This window comes from Euprymna scolopes, chromosome 37 (assembly GCF_053919585.1).
Source record: "Euprymna scolopes isolate OS-2025 chromosome 37, ASM5391958v1, whole genome shotgun sequence".
Taxonomy (NCBI): domain Eukaryota; kingdom Metazoa; phylum Mollusca; class Cephalopoda; order Sepiida; family Sepiolidae; genus Euprymna; species Euprymna scolopes.
The window spans coordinates 56,857,171-56,879,388 of record NC_136518.1 but is presented as its reverse complement, the minus strand read 5'-3'; the positions used below and the strand labels follow the sequence as shown (position 1 = coordinate 56,879,388).

The window sequence follows — 22,218 nt, the reverse complement described above, 5'->3', positions numbered from 1 at the left end:
AATAATAATAATAATAATAATAATAATAATAATTTAATAATTATAGTAACAAATTTAGTAATAAGTATAAAAAATTTAGTAATAATGATGGAAAAAACGTAATAAAGACGGCGATAATAATAATATTTATAATAGCAGTAACAAATATAGTGACACGAATGATCACGTCAATCATATACCGATATTGATAAAAGTAAACGTACACACATACACACACATATATAAATATATATATATATATATATACATACATACATACATACATACACATATACATACTTACACATATACACAATACATACATGCACATATATATACATATATATACATATATATATATATATTATATATATAACGTGTCAAAAAGCGACGAAAATAAAATAAAATGCCCGATCGCAAATGTGAGAGCTAAAATACAAATATTTATTTAAAAACTATGCATACATATTGCAAAGACGAACCAACGGTTTCATTGTGTTGAACCAGCCATACAAATCATCAGCGTCGGTGGAAAGGGTTTTCCTCTTTCCACCGACGCTGATGATTTGTATTGAATTCAAATCAGCGACAAATGGCTGGTTCAATACAATGAAATCGCTGGTCCGTATTTGGAATATGTATATATAGTTTTTAAATAATATATATATATATATATATATATATATATATATAATTATTTTTTTACTATAATAATTAAATACCTACAGACACTAGTGTTTCATCCTTTCGGGATTCTTCAGTGCAGGGTGTCACAATTACTACCAGTCGAACGATTCGAACCCCGCGACACGAGACATCTCTGGCTCGATTAGCGGAGACCGTATCCATTCGGCTACCATTAATCGTGTGAAATAGCGTTGAATTTTAAACATTTTAAATTTAAATGTTCATTACGTCAGACAGACAGTGATCAAGTCGTTATATATATATATATATATATATATATATACAACTGTAGACACCGCACACTTTACCCAGTTCAAAATAAATGTCTAACTAAAAGCGTAGTTTATCAGGCAACAATATTTGCGAAAGAAAACCCGAATAACAAGAAATATTACGTAGGCATGACTTCCTTAGATTTCAAAACCCGATACTATGACCACAAAATACCTTCAAAAATAAAAAACACCGTATAAAAACAACACTAGCGAATAAATACTGGGAACTCAAAGAAAACGGACATTCGCCGGTAGTCGAATGGAAAATAATAAGACAAGCTACCACGTGTAGGCATCTAGACGACCCATGTAGATTATGATTCATGAAAAATTTGCTATCCTGTACTTTAAAGAACCCCAACATCTATTAAACTGTAGAAGAGAAATAGCAAATAACTGTGTTCACAAAATAAAATTTACTCTAGGATAGCGATACAAAATAGGTTTAAAACTATAAAAAACAATAGAAAATAAACAAATAAATAAATTAAATAAACATGAATATACACAAACGATCACACATATATGTATGTATGTGTATGTGTATATATATGTGCAGATATATGTGTAAACATGTATATTTTTATATATAAACTAACAAAAAAAACACTAACCTGGTTTTAAAACAGATCCTTTGTCCAATAAAATGCGTGCCCATTGGCTGATAGGAAGGTGCGTGGTGGATACTAGAAAGCTGATTGGCTAACTAAATCCTCAATAGAAGAGGACCAAATAAAAACGATAAACAACCACAGAATTCGCACATATGCTTGAGGAATCCTAGAGTGGATGAAACGCCGAATATTCAGTGTAGCTTAATCGCCATATATATTTTATAAACTACTACATATATATATATATATATATTATATATATATATATATATATATATACTATTTGAAAATGAATATCTTTAGTGCTGTGATTATTTGAGAAACTGCTGATTGGATATTTTGTGCAATGACAAATCAGGTCACTCCCCATATATCAGCTCTTACTTATAGTCAGTGAGTGAAGCTGAATATACCAACGTTTGATGAACCTCTGACGATCAGTTGGCTACATTGCTAAGGGAAAGAAAACGCAGAAACTTTTAAATAAAAAGCCGGAGAAAAGTTGGACAATCCGATAGAAAATTGAGGGGGAAAAACATCAACAAAGATCTTAGTGGAATTTGGACGGAATCAATTCTAAAGACTGTCAATCTCAGAAACTGAGATTGCAGCCTGTCAGAAAAATTAGTCCCATGACCAGCTGAAATAGACATTAAAATGGATGATGGTGATGAAGTAAACTATACCAGTTAAAAATATAATAACGCGAAAACTTTAAGAAATACTTACTTCTGATAGAAAAATAAATAAAAACAGTTGGATAAAGCTTATCAAAACGTAGGTTTGTCTGATTCAAAAGTTGGACCAGCACCTACCAAAAGTCCATTTCATTAATTTAATCGCTAACCTTAAGTCAGGAGTGCTAATATTTGACAAAGATTTTTTTGTTCCATACTGAACTTGTAGCATTATCTTCCTTGTTAGCGCAAGTACAGACTCATCAACAGAGGCCGTTTTCAGACTTGTAGCATCTCCTCTTTAGTACCAGGTGGCGTTGCTGTTTCGTTATTATAAAATGACACAGCAAAATTCATGCTCTTTTCATCTGGCTGACCCGATGTTTAACAATAGCGCTATTGTCAGAAAAGTGCATGGTTAATCTCCTTGACAAAGTTGTGGTAGTAAAGCCTATGTACATATTTTTCCTTTAGTGTCAAATATACAGCAGATACTTACATTAGGCAGTTTTTGTAATAACTAACATGCAAATTTATCTGTGTCCCATACATTATACTTACTTGTTCGTTTTCATGGTAAGAACAGAGCAAATGGTCAGGTAGTTGTACAACGTCGGGTTAGATGAGATCCGCCATATTAGTTCTGATACACTGCTGGCAAGGTTGAATATACCAAAGCATGATGAACTTCTGATGATCAGGCGGTCACGTTGATAGGAGCTACTCTGGATAAGAAAATACAGAGACTTTGAAGTGGAAGGCCAGAGGAGAAATTTGGATGCAAACGATCAACGAAGATATTGGACAATGGAATTTGAACGAAATCAACCCTAAAGACTTCCAAGCTTGGAAACTGAGATTACAGGCTAACTAAGATGATGATGATGATGATGATGATGATGATGATGATGCCTCCATGCTAATTTCTGCACTGTTTGCTCATCAACAAATAACACATCGCTGAAAGGAGATAGTTTCCAGGATTGGACACAGATGAAAGAAGTATTCAGAAATTTTGCCAGTTTAAAGAATCACGCCAAACCTACGTCACGTTTATCTCCCACAATGTCAATGTTTGCAAGAAAAGTACGCTCTGTGTTTGATAGGTTGTATAAAAGGAAAGCGAACACACAAAAAAATAACTGGCAGTGTCAAACCGTCCTCTTGTCGTTACAACGCACGAAAGTCTTTTTTCCTTTCTTTCCTCAACGTGCAATAAATTCTCGTGTATTCGATATTATCTTCCACTCTTCGTTCTCCTTCTAAGGAATCCAACAAAAACTCAACTCACCTCGCATGCTTTAGAATTCGTCCCATTAAACAGTTACCAATTGTGTACATATGCAAATTAATTACATGCGTCCACCAATGAGCGACCTACAAAATTATGCTTGTCTTTTCTTTTCTACATTTTTCTGCTGGCATTTTACAGGCTAAGCAAACACGACGTCGTTTGCGAGATTGATGATTGTTGCCTACACCGGCGAAGAAACCACTAAAAAAGAAAAACAGATGACTAAGTCTATAAGAAAGTGATAAGTCTTGCCTACACCGGCGAAGAAATCACTAAAAAAGAAAAAACAGATGACTAAAGTCTATAAGCCAGGTGACAAGGTGTTTGATTTTTTAATTTGAAGAAGAAGGGATGTTTTGGACAGAAGGAATGGTAGCCCCCCCCCCCAAAAAAAAATAGGACAAGTCATATATGACGTAAAAGCAAATAAATTTCTGTGCAAAAGACATTGAAATAATTTGAGACCAATCACACTGCAGAGGTCACGGAAAATACCGAGGAGATTCCAATGGAAGTTAGATATGACGTATTTGAAATTCATGCCAAGATTATTACTAGAAACTGTACAAGGCACACTCAGCTACATTAAACGAGTATATATATATATATATATATATATATATATATATATATATATATATATATATATATATATATAAAAGGCTTCCTTCAGTCTTAACAGACTATGGATACACACTGTAAGGGTGCCTGCGCGTGAAATTTGTGTGGCAAGAGTTGCGCAATCCTCAACCACGTCTCTCCTGAGTCAACATTGTTGCATACCAGTGGCAAGTTGAGGTACAAGACGACTGGAAACAATGCCGAGATAAGCGGAGAGCACATACAGCGCCTAGAATTCCCAAATGGTCACCCATCTGGTATTAGCCAGGCTCAACGTTGCTTAACTTCGGTGATCTGACGAGAACCGGTGTGTCAACGTGATTATGCCGTGTGTGTGTGTGTGTGTGTGTGTGTGTGTGTGTGTATATATATATATATATATATACACACACACACACACTCACACACACATATATATATATATATATATATATATATATATATATATATATATATATATATATGTATCCCTTTCGTGCGACATATCAGTGACTTTAGCAGATAAGTTTTAAGGAATGCATCGCTTAGCCCGTGATGTTGGACAGAAATTAGTTTATTTGTGGTCTACTCTAACAAGTTTGATTGTGCTGTTCATGATGTGAGAATACCCCTTGTCTTCGAAAAGGTTGCTGCTGTTTCTTTTGCTTTTTGAATTGCTTCTGGTGGCTCTGTTACATCCGTCCCGGTCTGAATTGTGTTCCGGGAAAGATCTGTCAAAAGAAATCTACATTTAATCTTGTTCAAGATTCGTGTGTAATAAGTAGGGCTATGATAACAGAATATTCTTATCATTGTTGTGACTCTCGAGTATATATCCGCCACAGATACAGTTAATAAACTGAGAACCATATCCCTCTATATAAAAGCATATAAGATATCAACAGATACACACTCAAGAGTCAAAACAACGAAAAGAATATGATACTGTCCTAGACCTCGTAATAAGTTTGTAGTTGTTCATTGTGTCTCTCCGAGCCGCCGAGTTAAGTGTGTCGTGTCGACTATGTGCTTGCGGGTTGTGGCGTGGAGAGTATGTTTACTAGTCTTCGCGACCAACGAGTCTATAGTGAGTTATGACGCTCTATCTTTTTGTAGGTATGAACTCTCGTTGGTTATCATCAGCGGGGGTGAAATCTCGCAGCCAAAATATCGCTCCACTACAAGTGAATGTCCATATATAGATACCCGAACTCACGCACATATCTCTCCAGATTTGAAACTGCAATTCTTTATTAATACCCAGTTTCTTTCTCTCTATCCCCTTCTCTCTCTCTCTCTCTCTCTCTCTCTCTCGTTCCTTGAATCTTTCTCTCTGCCTTTTCTCTCTCTCAAACTTTCTCTCTGTTTCTTTCTATCTCTTAATTTCTCTCAATCTTCCCGTATTTTTTCTCTATCTCAATTTCTCCCTAAATACTTATCTCTCTAACGCAATATCTTCCTTAATCTTTCTCCCTGTTTTATTTTCTCTTTCTCAATTTCCCTCTGGATTCCTCTCTCTTTCTCACTCTCTCTCTCTCTCCCTCGCTCGCTCTCTCTCTCTCTCTCTCTCTCAATCTATCTCTTGCAATCTCCCTCAATTTTTCTCTATGTTTTTCTCTCTCAATCCTTCTCTTTCTCTCCCTCCCAATCTTTCTCTCTCTCTCAATCTTTCTCTCTCAATTACCTTCTGTTTCTCTCTCTCTCTCTCTCTCTCTCAATACTTCACTCTCTATCGCAATATCTCTTTCAATCTTTCTCTCTGTTTTTCTTCCTCTCTCTCTCTCTCTCTCTCAATCTCTCGCGTAATCTCTCAATATTCCTCTCTGTTTTTCTCTCTTTAAATCACCCTCTATTTTTCTTTTTCTCTCTCTCAATGTCTCCCAATTCCCCCCTCTCTCTCTCTCTGAATTTCCATCTCTGTTTCTTCCTCTCACTCTCCCTCTGTTTTTCTTCTTTCTATCTCCCAATCTCTTTCTCTCTCTCTCTCTCTCTAAATACCCCTCTCTCACAATCTCTCTCTCTCTCTCTCTCTCTCAATGTTACTTTCTGTTTTTCTCTCTCAATCTTCCTCTGTCTGTCAGTCTATCTGTCTGTCTGTCTCTCTCTCTCTCTCAATCATTCTCTCTCAAGCTTCCTCTATTCCCCCCCCCCTTTCTCTTGCAGTCTCTACTGTTTGTGAGATCACAAACACATGTTACATAACACAACAAATGATGGCACGATAAAAAAAAAAACACTTTTCTTGTTTGCATATTTTTCTGTTGACAAATCCATTTGGAGAGATTTATTTAAAGCAATTTTTTGTCTTTTAACTTGTTTTCTTAACGTCATTAGCACAAGTTTGGCTTGCATCTGACCCAAACCAATATGACCCCCCCACTACCATCCTCCTCCTCCTACCTATCTTAGCCATCTCCAACCACTCCTTCTTCCTATCTACCTCGGTGCCCTTCCCCGCACACATACAGGAAGAAGACCAATTATCTTGGAGAATTCAAACGTAACTATTATTTGCAAGCACTTGTCTGTTAAATAAGATAGATAGATAGATAGATAGAAAGAAAGAAAGAAAGAAAGAAAGAGGGGAAGAGAAAATGAAAAACACAAACATATAAATATTATTATAATAAAGTTGACTTAATCAACGTTTTTATTGATATTTTCACCTCAAAAAAGGCACAGTGCTACTTTGATGTAGACAGCTACTATCTGAGACATAATTTGCAGGGATACTATGTAGGGAGTTGAGGAACAAGATGTCTGTTTACATTATACTTGAACTTCTGCATGTCAGTACGTTCAGAGCAGCAGGGACCTGGAAGGGAATTCCAAAGCCTAGTAGTGCGAGGGAGTAAACTATTAGAGTAGAAGGCTGTCTGGCATACAGGGATGTCTACTGTGTAGGGGTGGGATTTTGCTGCTTGCCGAGTTTGTCGGCGGTAGTTACGTCAAGGGCTTGAAGTTCGTCGGAGCACTTACCATTAAAATATTTATAAAACAGGCAAAGGAATGCGACATTTCGTCGATGGGACAGAGGCTGAAGCTTAGATGACAGTGTAGTATCTGTTAGGTTGGCGACTCTCTTGTTTCCATAAGGCTTTATATATATATATATATATATATATATATATATATATATATATATTCGGTATTGTTTTGGATGTGGCATATGACAAAATCTGTCTCTGTTATAGTATGTGGCTTTAAAAAAACGTATCATAAAGAAGTATGATATATGCATGGTTATATATGTAGTTATAGAACTGCTATAGTGCTTCTTCTAGTAGACACACAAATGAAATATACCAGTTAAAAATAAAATAACGGGAAAACTTTAGGAAATACTTACTTGTGATAGAAAAATAAATAAAAACAGTAAGATAAAGCCTATGAAAACGTCGGTTTGTCTAATTCAAAAATTGGACCACGGCCCAAGATCAAAGTGTAGTATCTGTTCTTCAGATGCTACACTTCAATTTCTTGTTCTCTGTCAGTGGAAGAGAAATCCTTCACGACTGAGACAATTTTTATTTTTGTTCCTTTTCTCCACATTAAAAAACGACCCTGGTGTCTAACTCTGTCCCGTGGGGAGGCATTGTAAATAGGAACTATCCTTAAGTCACGAGTGCTAATATTTGACAAAGATTTTTTTGGTCCTTACTAAACTTGTAGCATTATCTTCCTTGTTAACACAAGCACAGACTCATCACCAGAGGGCGTTTTCAGACCTCTGTTATTTTCCTTTTAACGACAAGTGGCGTGGCTATTTGGTTATTATAAAATGAAAAGCACGACACAGCAAAACCCATTCTCTTTTCATTTGGGTGACCTTATGTTTAACAATAGGGCTATTGTCAGAAAAGTGCATGGTTAATCTCCTTGACAAAGTTGTGATAGTAAAGCCTATGTACATATTTGTTCCTTTAGTGTCAAATATGCAGTCTCCCAGTGGATACTTACATAGGCGAGTTTTTATAATAAACAAGAAAATGCATTAGGAACTAAAAATAACATATTATAACAAAAATCCATACAAAATTTCAGCCGCATCAGTCCAGTAGTTTCTGAGAAAAAGTGGAACGGACAGAGACAAATTTAGAGGAATATAATATAATAGAGAAAAGTAGTTTGCATTGCTGGCAAATAAATATGGAGGAATATAAGAAGGTTATAGCAATGCAGGGAACCGGCTATTGTATTGGCGTGACGTATGAGCAAAAATGAACAAACGAAAGAAGGTCTTATTTGTTTTGTTGTTTTTTAAACGTCGTATATCCATTTAATTTTTCAATATAATCACAATACAAATCAGTAAACATGAACTTACTGTTTGATATAACTGGGATGATGGAGGTCTTAATATTTCGAGGATATCATCTCTTTTTCAAAAAAAAAAAAAGAAACCAAATAATGTCCTTAAAAAAAGTAAAAGACATTGAAATATTGTAAGCAGAAATGGATATGGATATGAAATGGATGTGATATTCTCGAAATATTAAGACCTTCAGCATCCCGGTTACATGAAACAGTAAGTTCATATTTACTGATTTGTGCTGTGATTATCTTGAAAAATAAATGGAAATAAGAAGTGAGAACACTTTAGAAGAACAATATGCAATAAAATTCTGTTTTTAATTTGGAAAAAATACCAAAATACCGCGTGGAATGCTTCAAACTGCTTTTGGACCATCCTACATGAATCGAGCATCAGTTTTTGAGTGGCATAAGCGATTCAAGGAAGACAGGGTATTTGTGAGGGATGATGAGAGGCATGAAACAACTGATTGGATTGGCCAAATAAATAATTTCATGGATAAGGCTAGTTGTGGGTCTATAGAGACAATAAGTGCACAGTTTGATGTCAGTGTGGGAACTGTACACACAATTATTCGTGTGGAACTAAAAATGCGGAAGATTCGCATGAAGTTTGTCCCAAAAGTACTTAGAGAAGATCAGAAAGAAAGACGTTGTCAACACAAAGATGGGCATCAATAGAGATGCACACCCTTCCGATAGTCCAGACCTTGCTCGCTGTGACTTTTGGTTATTCTTTAAGCTCAAGTAAAACCTTAGAGGCTGTCGTTATGAGACAATTGAAAAGATGAAAGAGGCCGTGACGAGGGTCATTAACATGCTTACACAAGAGGATTCCATGGGGCCTTCCAGAAGTTGTTGAAACAGTACAAGTGCATTGCAGCCGGAGGAGATTACTTTAAAGGGTACAAGATGCTCCTGTATGTACGAACAATAAAAGTGTCCATACGAAAATGTCTTGAAACTCATTAAAGGTACATCGCATTTCAGAGCAGTAAAAATATCAACGGGTGAACCTCTGCAAAAACGCCACACATGGAATCATAAATAAAATCTATTATTCTTTGTCTAAAATCCAAATATATTTATTCAAAATAAACTTCGGTCTTTCATTTATGTATGTCCAACAGTCTTCGTTTTATGGCCTCCGTTCAATGATATGCTCCTACCGTTTTGCAACAAAAATTGCCAATAGCTCTGACGCACTCACCTCTTTGCACTGACTTGATGTTGCAGGCTGCATTTCCACTGTTTCCATGAAACTGCAGGTACCAATGGACGATCGAACTAATGTACAATAGAGAAAGAATGTTAGAAGATAAATATTTCAAACAATAACAGTTGAAACTTAGTTCAGCAAAATAAATAAAGTATTTTTGAATATAAGTTAAACAAAATAAAATTGTTATAGTTTTTAAACCGGTTGGACTATTTATTTACAGTTAACAATAACAAGGATAACATTTGACGGAAGTCTTACATAAGATAAAACAACGAAATAAGTCTTGATATACGTAGATAAACGTGAGCTAGTCAGGCAGTTAACGGACTGAGTTCAGTTAGAAATTTCTCTTGCGCTCCAGAAGCTTGAAGGAATGTATTTATAGCAAGATGTAGAATATAGGAAGACGTTTGCAAACATTGAGGGAAGTCACAACAGCGTAAAAATAATGTTATGTAAAACATAACCGATTGACAATTGTGATTCCTTCGGAGGGAGGTATCTTCTTTCAACATCTTAAAGACCTTTCAGTCAAAGACCAATCGCCAAAAAACAAAAATTATAAAATAATGTATGAGCTTTGTTCGTGCGCCATACAGACACAAATACACTTTTAAACTATATGCAGTTGAATGTAGAAACATCCACACACATGAGACGATACTACCGCTAACATTTACACGTTTTATACACACACACACACACACATATATATATATATATATATATATATATATATATATATATATAATAAATTCCACAGCCAAACAACGTCGCAGCCCACAAGAGCCATGACAGTCAATGAACCGGAAGTCGAAGACTCGAGTTTCGCCCTCCTTTGGGCTCATCAGTTAGACACATCCGAACTCAGGATTCGAAACCCGAGCCTCTCGCATGCGAGGCAAGCACTCTGACAACTGAGCAAACGCCCTGCACACAAGAAATTCTGTTAACTAACACAGATCAAGCAAACCGCGCCAAAATCCGACTGTGAAATGGACCTACTTTATCTCAACAAGGGACGCGGTCATCCAACCAACCAATAACCCCAAACCGATGTCTCACAAGTATGAGTTTCAACTCAAAAGGACAATGCCATCCAGTAATGTTAACCTAGCGAGCAAGTAATTAGGTTTTTCAGAATGTGAGAGATTATGTATAATAAATTCCACGTATATATATATATATATATATATATATATATATATATATATATATATATATATATATATATATATATATATATATATATAAATTAAATTTTTAGGTGAATCTATCTATCTATCTATCTATATATATATATATATATATATATATATATATATATATATATATAGATAAATAGATTCACCTAAAAATTTGTTTTTTGTGTATTGATATTCATATTAAAATCTTTTTTTTTATATTTATTTGAAAAGAAAATACAGCTTTGTGATATATGGCTCGTGATATATGGGTTCATCTGCAGAAGATCTAGTTAATTTGCATATTTATTTCAATTAATTCCCTATTAGATTTTTTTCGTTTTCTCATGGGATGATCATTTTAGTAAACTACTACGTGTAATTCTATTCATGCATATATTCTACATGATTTATACTTGCGTAATATTTGCATAAAAAGGTTTTAGTAAACATAAACCTCTTTCTATATATATTTATGTATGCGTATATATACTTGTTTAAAAAGTTTTGCCTACGAAACTCCTCTGTCAGTTTATGGTCTACATACATGTAACTTCATATATAGGGTATTCACACCCATGCGAAACTTTATATTTGGGTTTTAGCCGGGTAAAATTGGTGAAAAATGTGAAAAGTTAAAAAAATGGAATTTGCCCGGTGAAGGTTGAACGACAGCATTACTAATATGCATGCGTAACGTAATAGCTATTGAGTCATATTTTAATTTTTAGCCTTGCAGTAAACATGTGTCTATAGCTCAGGTATTTATGTCTAAGGAAAAAGTAAATCGTAGGTGAAACGTTTTGGTTTCGATTCTTTTTTACTTTTTTAATCATTACTATATATTGGGTCCAATATAATATAATAATAAATACCGAATCTGCATTAATGAAAATATCATATTTAAGTATATTTTACGACCGGGCAATGCTACGTTGCCTGCTAGTATATATATATCTATAATATAAAGCTGGATGTGTGTGTGTGTGTGTGTGTGTGTGTGGTCACGAATAGGCTCCTATATGGTTGACTAGTATAGAAAACTGATCACATATAATGATAGATGTATCGAGACACAGGAATGGGGTTTTTTGATCTGGCAGAATGGTGGTTCATTAAAATTGTGAGGTCTGCGTTCCACAAAGTATAGAAATAAAAAATTAAAAAATTTTAAAAAGGTTTACAAGTGTTTTTGATATAGATGTACATAATAATACTTTGATAAGTATGTTTTAACTTAAATAGGGATGGTATAATAAAATTGTGGGGTCTGTGTTCGCGCCTGGCCTCCATAGAATGGAAATAGGCACAAACTTTAATAAAGACTTTTCATATCTATCTGCATAAGTATACTTTGATAATTATGTTTCAGTTTGAAGAAATATGGTATAATAAAATTATGGGGTGTTCGTTCGCGCCTGACCTCCATAGAATGGGAATATGTCACAAAGTTTAGCAAGATTTTTTAATATAGATCTACAGAATATTGTGATAAGTGTTTCAGTGTGAACAGGTATGGTATAATAAATTATGGGGTTTATCTATTTTATTTTTACTTTCATCATATTTTGCTTTGGTTTTGATACCCCCAAATTCGAAGCCATCTCTTTACAACCCTTCCTTTTCATAACCTATCATACTTTCATAAATCAGAGTCCATTTTCTGTAGGCTGTTTTTGAACCCAATCAACGACGGGTACCTTTGCTAGTAGACACTGTGACGTATATATATATATATATATATATATATACACACACACACGGCGATACAACCTTGATTTTTTGTGTGATGACTTTCATATGAAGAGTGTGATAATTGTTTTCCTAGATATTATCTTGTATATAACTCCACAGATAAAAATCTGGGAGTGGAAGTTTAAGTCCAATGAGCGTGAAGCCCATTCAGGATAATACTTTAATTCTTCCTTTATCTTAGCAAAACTCAATCATGTTATGCAAAGCCAGAAACAAGAGTGACAATTTATCTCTACTAAATAACAAAACCAAACCTAACCAAACACCATGAATTCCTTGAAGCATAAAAACTTTTTCCCAAATAATTGAATCTGAAAAAGGTTGATATGCCATAAAACAAAACAACCAAACCAAGTTCTATGAATAAATATTTGAAGATATAAAGGACTTGAAGCATAAATACATTTTTCCAACGTTACCCGATTCAACATTAAATGATCCAAAAAGTGTTGACATGTCATAAAACAAAGCAACCAAACCAAGTTCTATGAATAAATATTTGAAGATATAAAGAACTTGAAGCATAAATACATTTTCCCAAAGTTACCCGATTCAACATTAAATAATCCAAAAAGTGTTGACATGTCATAAAACAAAGCAACCAAACCAAGTTCTATGAATAAATATTTGAAGATATAAAGGACTTGAAGCATAAATACATTTTTCCAACGTTACCCGATTCAACATTAAATAATCCAAAAAGTGTTGACATGTCATAAAACAAAGCAACCAAACCAAGTTCTATGAATAAATATTTGAAGATATAAAGAACTTGAAGCATAAATACATTTTTCCAACGTTACCCGATTCAACATTAAATAATCCAAAAAGTGTTGACATGTCATAAAACAAAGCAACCAAACCAAGTTCTATGAATAAATATTTGAAGATATAAAGAACTTGAAGCATAAATACATTTTCCCAAAGTTACCCGATTCAACATTAAATAATCCAAAAAGTGTTGACATGTCATAAAACAAAGCAACCAAACCAAGTTCTATGAATAAATATTTGAAGATATAAAGAACTTGAAGCATAAATACATTTTTCCAAAGTTACCCGATTCAGCATTAAATAATGCAAAAAGTGTTGACATGTCATAAAACAAAGCAACCAAACCAAGTTCTATGAATAAATATTTGAAGATATAAAGAACTTGAAGCATAAATACATTTTTCCAAAGTTACCCGATTCAGCATTAAATAATGCAAAAAGTGTTGACATGTCATAAAACAAAGCAACCAATCAAAACGGGATCTCGTCTGGTACTGATGAGACGATCACCAAAGTCTGTCATATATCATTGAACGAGATAAAAACAAAGACTGTTGGACATTCCGGACTGAAATTTGGTGGACAAACCAGATATAAACTGAAATTTATTTTTACCAAACAAGGTTGAACTGCAGCGAAGATATGAGTTTTAAAATTCCATATGAGGCATTTTCAGATGGGGGAGATAAGGTAGCGTTTTTGAGGGTGGAGTTAGGGTTAGGGTTAGGGTTAAGGTAGCATTTTTGAGGGTGGAGTGGGGTGGTGGAATCATCTTGTATTTCAAACTTGAATGTGACGAATCAACAAAAAACTTAAAAATTAATAGATATCAAATAACATAACACAAAGAAAATGGTGAACATTGTAGGATATTGGCATAAGTTCAACTCGGTGACTGAACAGTTAACAGTTGAACATGTCTTTTCGGGTGGTCCCTTCGGGGAACATATTCAAATCCTGCCAGAGTTCTGGATTTTCTCTGATACATTGATGTCTGATTTCCCATGCCACTGGTTGTAAGCATGGTTAATATAAATGCATATATGAATAAATAAAACTGTCTTCCGTTGAAATAAAACCTGTCTACGTTCAGAACGCTTTATTAAATGAGAATATGTTCAATTTATTATATACTAGCAAATGTACCTGGCGTTGCCCGGTATTAAACGTTAAATTCCTTTTAAAGAAATGAAGTAAAAAAAAAGAATAGAAAGAAACTGAGACATGTGCTTGCGAGTATTATGTTTTTCTAAACAGTGCACTTCTAAGTAAAAAACAAAAATACTCGAGATGAGATCGAAACCAAAAGCTACAATCAGTGAGTCAAGTATGATAACCATTAGGTCAGCTTGCCACGATCTTTAAAAAGTATTTTCAAAGCTACTTATTCGTAACATAAGTAATCCGTCATGTGAACGATTTGAACATGCGCAGTCATGAAACAGTTGACAAACAAATAAAAATCAAATGACCCCCCCCAAGTACCAATTTTTAAATTTTTACCGCTTACCAACCCTGTTTTCTGTATGAAAACTGATTAAAATTTCTCGAGATATCTGAATACCCTATATACCTAATTTTACGTCTTTAGATAAAAAAATTCGTTCAGTATATAGGTTGAGATTTGTCTTCAAACACATAGATTCTCACTTTTACAGATATAATTATATATATATATATATATATATATATATATATATATGACTACTTCATTTAATCACATAAATTAATATATGAAAGTATTATTTCATGCGTACACTTTAAGTATTTACTTCAACAGTGCTCAATACATAGGTAGAACTAGGTAGTAAGTTTTAAAAATATAAACTTACTACTTACTACTATATATATGTGTGTGTGTGTGTGTGTGTGTGTATTTGTGTGCGTGTGCGTGTGTGTGTGTGCGTGTGTAAAACAAATAAATAAATAATGATACTTTTAATAACTACTCTGTGATATGTTAGTATATAAAATCATATTACGTAGAACAAAAATGTAGAAAAAAGTTTAAGTACCATTATTATATGACAGACAAATGGATAAGAAAAAGTCAACATACCCATACAAATCTAATAATAATAATATATATATATATATATATATATATATATATATATGTATACATAAAAGTAAACGTGTCTGTGTGTCTGTGTGTCCGTCTGTCTGTATGTCTGTGTACATTTCCATACGCAATAACTCTGTCAATTTTTAGTCTACAGACTCAAAATTTGATATACAGGGTACTGAGATTTGGGAAAATCTTTGTGATCTTTTTTCGGCCAGAAATTTGGGTGTTAAGGGGCAAAGTTCAACGATTTGACCTTTGAGAACTCTACCAAACTCCTCCGCTAATTTTCGGTCTAAACACTTGAAATTTTAGATATAGGTTCCTTGGACATCGATCTTACTTAATAACTTGATGTGAGCTGAAAACAATAAATGTTAAGGGGGTCATAATAGAGGTCAAAGTTAAAAATACTTTTTTTTTTTTGTTCAACATACACCTCCAAACACCCGGGCAACGCCGTGCTGAAATGCTAGTATATATGTATATACAGCATGACTAAAATGCACCGCACATAAATGTTATTGCCTTTCCTTCTCTTTTGTAATACTCAATCATGTTCTGCAAAGCCCCAAAACAAAAACAATAGCCCCTTCTACTCTCTCCTATCCCTTTTCCCTTTTTTCTTCCCCCCCCCCACTTCTCCACTGGCTTCCTGACTCAAAACGCACGAAATAATAACATTATAAAAATTAGTAACTTTGGCCTTCGGGCCGGGATCAAAGTGTAGTATCTGTTCCAGCAGATACTGCAAGCAAAGACCACATGTGGGGGCGACCCCACATATAAGACCTTGGTCAATGTAGGGGCAACCCTTCATACCAATTGTCACTATCCAGCTCCCCTACTCCCCGGGGAGTTGGTCCCCATTTCCCCTTCACTCCTCACTTTAAAAATCGGCCTTGTGCCTAATTTGCTCAGTGGGGGAGCAAATAAATACCTCAAAGTGTAGTATCTGTTCTGACGATGCTGCACTTAAGATAATTTGTACCAGTCAATGGAGGGGAACCCTTTATACTGGGGAAAATTAGTATTTTTGTTAACCAGAGTGCCCCCTTTTTGCCTACTTTTAGGGGAGCTGGTTTTTACCCCACATTAAAAACGGCCTTGTGCTTAATTTGCTTTGGTGGGGAAGCAAATAAATACAATAAAGATACAAAACAACTTGGAGCATAGAACTTTTTTCAGAATTGCTGTATATATATATATATATATATATATATATATATAACCTGAAAAGGGTTGATATGCCAAAAAAAAAAGATTAGCATTATCTTTGTAACTGAGCAGAAACAGCAGAGTGTGTCGATTACATGAACCATGTAAGTTGTCCAAAATGGTGTTTTTATGAGGTAAACATCTGATGAGTATGTGACTAAACATGCAGCAATAACATAATTTTGCAGACTTGTTAATCGCAATACAAAACAATATTGTAATGGTTGCCTTTTGAAAACTAATAAATGATCAACTGAGAAAACTTGATATTTAGAGCTTTGAGAATTATTATACTACACTAAATATATATGTATGTAATTCTATAATATAAAGCTGAACGTCTTTGTGTGTGTCTGGTCACGAATAGGCTCCTATATGGTGGACTATTATAAAAAACTTATTGCATATAATGATAGATGATGTATCGAGACACAGGAATGGGTATGTTTGATCTGGCATAATAATGATTCATTAAAATTGTGGGGTCTGCGTACGCGCCTGGTCCACAAAGTATGGAAAAAAAAAATTAAAAAAACGTTTACAAGTGTTTTTGATATAAATGTACATAATAATACTTTGACAAGTATGTTTTAACTTAAATAGGGATGGTATAATAAAATTGGGGGTCTGTGTCCGCGCCTGACCTCCATTTTCTGTAGGCTGTTTTTTAACCCAGTCAACAACGGGTACTTTTGCTAGTCTTATATATATATATATATGTATATATATATATATATATATATATATATATATATATATATATATATATAAGATTTACATGTGTGTATAACTCACTTTATTTCACAATGCTATATACACTTTGAATTGCCAACGGCCTTTTTCATTCTGAAAAAAAAACAAAAAAAAAACATTATTTTCACATCAAAAACACAAGTATATCTTCAAATATTGTATATATATATATATATATATATATATATATATATATATATATATATATATATATATGCATATTTTAATGAACAGCAGGGGTTATTCCTGTTTTTCTCTGAATCTGTTTTTTCCATTTGACAAGCCAATCTTCGAACATTCTGTTCGATTGTAAAAAGAAATTTGCTATAGTTGCGACGTTTTCAACTTCCATGAGTCGTCTTCAGGCGAGTGATAAATTAAAATTACGTTTGGTGAGTTTATTGAAAAGTCGATTAAAATCGTTTAAAATCATTAAAAGCACTTAAGCGTGCCTTCCCCCTCATATTGAGCCTTATTGATGGTTGTTTTTTCATGCAAATGAGTAGGGCTTCAATGATTGGGAGGCACAGATCACAATGTGAGATGGCTAAAATGGCAGTGTTTTTTTTAATTAATCCTAAATTCGTTTTGTAATGTGCTGCAAAGTGTTGGTAAATCCCTGCTGTTCAATGAAGAGAAAAAATGCTGCCCAAATATACTAATACATATATATATATATATATATATATATATATATATATATATATATATATATACAATTTATTACATTAAGATATTTACATGGTGAAAAGTTTGTCGTGAAGTAAGGCTGCGCAATATATAATCTCACTTATCTAAGTCCAGTTGTAAGAAAATTTTCAGATGACTGGAAGCATTGTTTGAATAATCCAAAATGTCTGGTGTAAAGTTTTCCTTCTAGGTTCGTTGCCCTAGTAAGCCCTGGGAGGACACATCTACCTTGCTACTTTACCCATAATCAGTATGTTCGATGGTTTCATGCCTTTTGCAAAGGTATTAGTCAAACTAATTTTCAAATCCTGACCGCACTTGAACTCTGTATGCCAAGCATACCGTCCATACCAGTAACCATTCTGCTACAACTTCCATGCATATGTAAACATCTAGGCATATATATGAAGTCATATGACGCTAGATGGAATTTTGCGCCGGCCAGTTTGATGTACGACCGTGAGACCATTTCTCGATACATTTTGGACGTCTGTGGTTTAGTTGGCGAGTCAGCTGATTGATTGATAAGGTAATATCAATATACATGGAGATCCAACTCAGTCAGCGATGCAAGAAAAGGCAGAGTTCAAGAGTCACAGTTGCGAGCATGTTTGCGAAACGGACGCTGAGCCGAAAATATATGTGTGTGCACATGGCTGTGCAATGTGCATTGAAGGGACGGCAGTTTTCTTCCTCTGACAAGAAGAAGCAATCACTATGCATATCTAAAAGAATACCCGTCCTAGGACGGGCAAAAGTAATTCTCGAGTTGGACAATCTTGCAACGCCTTTATGTTCACTTACGAGAATCAAAATCAGAATTTAATGCAACTGACCCTTATGTCTAGAATTCTTATTCTAATGATGATAAAATTCAATTGCATGATCCCGATCATATATATATATATATGTGCTTTGAATCGACCTGTTGCGCACACCATTTGAAAAGGGAAAATTTTTCCGAAATTAATAATGGAATATTTCGCATGAATTACAAGTAAGACATTTTACCATACAACTGAATAAATATATATATAAAAAAAAAATAAAAAAATAAATGTATATATATATATATATATATATATATATATATATATATATATATATATATATATGTACTGATTGATTTGTAAATCACCACTTGTTCTCATCTCCTCTTACCAACAGCAACTATAATTCATTCCTCGCATTGTGACAGCCTTCTAAATCTCTTTTACACACACACATATATATATATATATATATATATATATATATATATATATTTGCAATTGCAATACCTCCATTCAGTTTCAAGAGACAACGGACACCCCTGTAAAGGTAGCTGAAGGGTTGCACAATACCCAACCACACCACTTCTGAATTGGCACTGCTTGGATCCAGTCGCAAAAAGAGGTCCAAGACTGACTGGAAACCATGCCGAAATAAGTGGAGAGAACATACAGGACCTGGAATTCTCAAATCGTAACCCATTTTAGTATTGACCAGGCTCAACATTGCTTAACTTTGGTGATTTGATAGGAACTGGTGTGTTAATGTGATTTTGCTGTTTATATATATATATATATATATATATATATATATATATATATATATATATATATATATCAATCATTGCCTGGTCATACAAAATGTTTAAACGTGATATTTTAATTCATGCAGATTGTATAAAAGGAAGTCAGTACTTGAAAATTAGTTTCACTAATACGTTTGCGAAAGGCATATAGAATGAATCTTCTAATGAATATTATATATTACAAGAAATAATATGTCCAGTTGACTAATTTGCAAAAAAGAAAAAATAATAATGATTATATCGTTCATCAAATTCTGTCTGTATTTGTTTACAATATCACGTCAGCTGATATTTAAGCTTGACGATGAATGCCCTGGAAAAGTCACTTCTGATTAATGTTTAGTTTTAAAATATGCAAACGAAGAAATGATTTGCAGCGATTTTAAATGGTTCCTCTTCTTTTATCGCAAATTGAGCTTATTAATAAGAAAAAATTGAAATAAAATGGTGAGGCACACTTTGGCTTTAATAGGGGATCATTCGATCTGTAGTCGAATGCTCTATCAATGAGCTACGTCTTCAGATTACAATAAATCTGTTCGTTAAGAAGAAATGTTTTGCTGAGATTTTATTATTTCCCTTGCCAGTGTAATGTAAAATATTCCCCTGTAATTTTTTTTTAATCTATAAGAGAGAAACCGCTAATTTGAAACAAAAAAATCTCACAAAAAAAACAAACAAACAAACAAAAAAAACCTACATTTTATCTTCCTACCAGACATAAAAATATTATGAATAAACAATTTATTCCATGTTTTCTCACTATATATTTTTGGAATTATATTGAAGCGATTGGCTCCCTAGAAGGAGTAAAATTTTATCAACTAGTTTTATCTGATTTTAGGATAGGGTGCATTTTGTTTTACAAGAAACAAATAAAATCAAACAGTGTTTAAAGTAATAAAAATTAAATCGAAATATATTACAAAATAAACATCACAATAACAGCGTACCTAAATATTTAATATTGCCGAATAAATTCTCCTCAAATATCAGAAAAATTAATATTTGCAAAATAAAAATTAAAAACGAAATCCACAAAACGCAGGCACCACATTTATAGGTGAATTACTCGATAGATCTTAGAGCTATTCCGAAGGGGAGTTTGAGGGGGATAGGTAGAAATGACACAAATGGCACAAATGGCACAGATGGGAAAAATAGCACAAGATGAAAGGGAAGACATTAAGTAGTTTGTTAATTTAAAAAAATAAATTATATCTATATTTAAAGGCATATAAAGATCCTTAGCACCCTCCTCCACTAAAAAAAAAATGAGATTCTGCTTTTTTAGGCGATTACGTGTGAATATTATCCCAAAATATTTTAGAATTTAAAGTAAAGGATCATTTTTTCATATAAATGTTTATTAAAATGATCCCTTATTTCTAGGACATTCTAACTTTTTTGGAACGGATAACTAATCTTTAATGCCTGTCTAATATTAAGTCTGACTTGCAATGTCATAAAACCACACAAAATCACTTTAAAAAGTACAACATGCAGAATTTTATCTCATAGTAAAAAAAAAAAAATGCTTAACAGTCTTGAATCCTTAACCAGTAAAAAGGCTTGGAAATAAGGGTGTTATTTTACATTAAATTGGGCAGCACTTTTCCTGGCCACCACCATTCACAATCGAGTATATTTTTGTCTGCTCTGAATATTTTAAAAATAAAAAAAATATTACAATTTAAATATTTGCAAATTTTACAATATCTTTTTATTTTCGGTTTATGTGTATTATTCTTTACTTTTCTAGATTAAATCAACGTTAAAATATAGTATCTGTTCTGATACTATACTTTATTTTTTCTGTCCTTGGTCAATGAAGGAGAAATTCTTTAAGATTGAGGACTAAAAATAGTTGCCCGAATCCCAAATGCCTTTATTTTGTGGGGAGCAGGGTTTTGATTATGTTAAAAACTGACCTTGTGTCTAACTTTGCTATCGTAAGAAGGCAAGGTAATATTTTTTCTGCATATGGAAAACTTTGTTTCTGTTTTTAATGTTTGCTAAAAAATAAACATTATAAACTTTGCTGAGGTATTAACATATGCTGCATCTTATAAAAGCTGGTTCATGCTGACAATTAAATGTAATAATAAATTTTTAAAAGGTTAGTTATGATAAGTAAAATCTTGAATGTTGGCTCTTTGTTAAGTGTGTAATAGTTAACAGTCGAGAAATTATAAACAATAACAAAAATCAACAAATACTTTATACCAAACACAATACAATTCAAGTATCTTTTATACGTGCTGAAATTGTGTTTACATTATTTTTATCGCATTTTTTTTTAGCTGTCTTTATAATAAATAACTGGTTACTTGTCACTAAACTGTTGGGGACTTTATTCTTGAAAAATTGTATAAAATAATCTATAACTACCACTAACTCTAAATTTAGAAGTATAACTCGAACTTAAGGTTAGTGGTAGGATAATCATCTGTTTAGAACTTTTCACCCATTAAGCGATTGTTTATTATTTTTTTTCATTCAGTGTGTAAAAACCACTTTGAACAACATATTTTGAAATTA

At 33.4% G+C, this 22,218-nt stretch overlaps 1 pseudogene; it reads right to left on the bottom strand.

Moving 5' to 3' along the window:
• Window positions 1–4,364: 4,364 nt before the first annotated feature.
• On the bottom strand, window positions 4,365–4,481 carry LOC145261326 (5S ribosomal RNA; annotated as a pseudogene).
• Window positions 4,482–22,218: the final 17,737 nt, after the last annotated feature.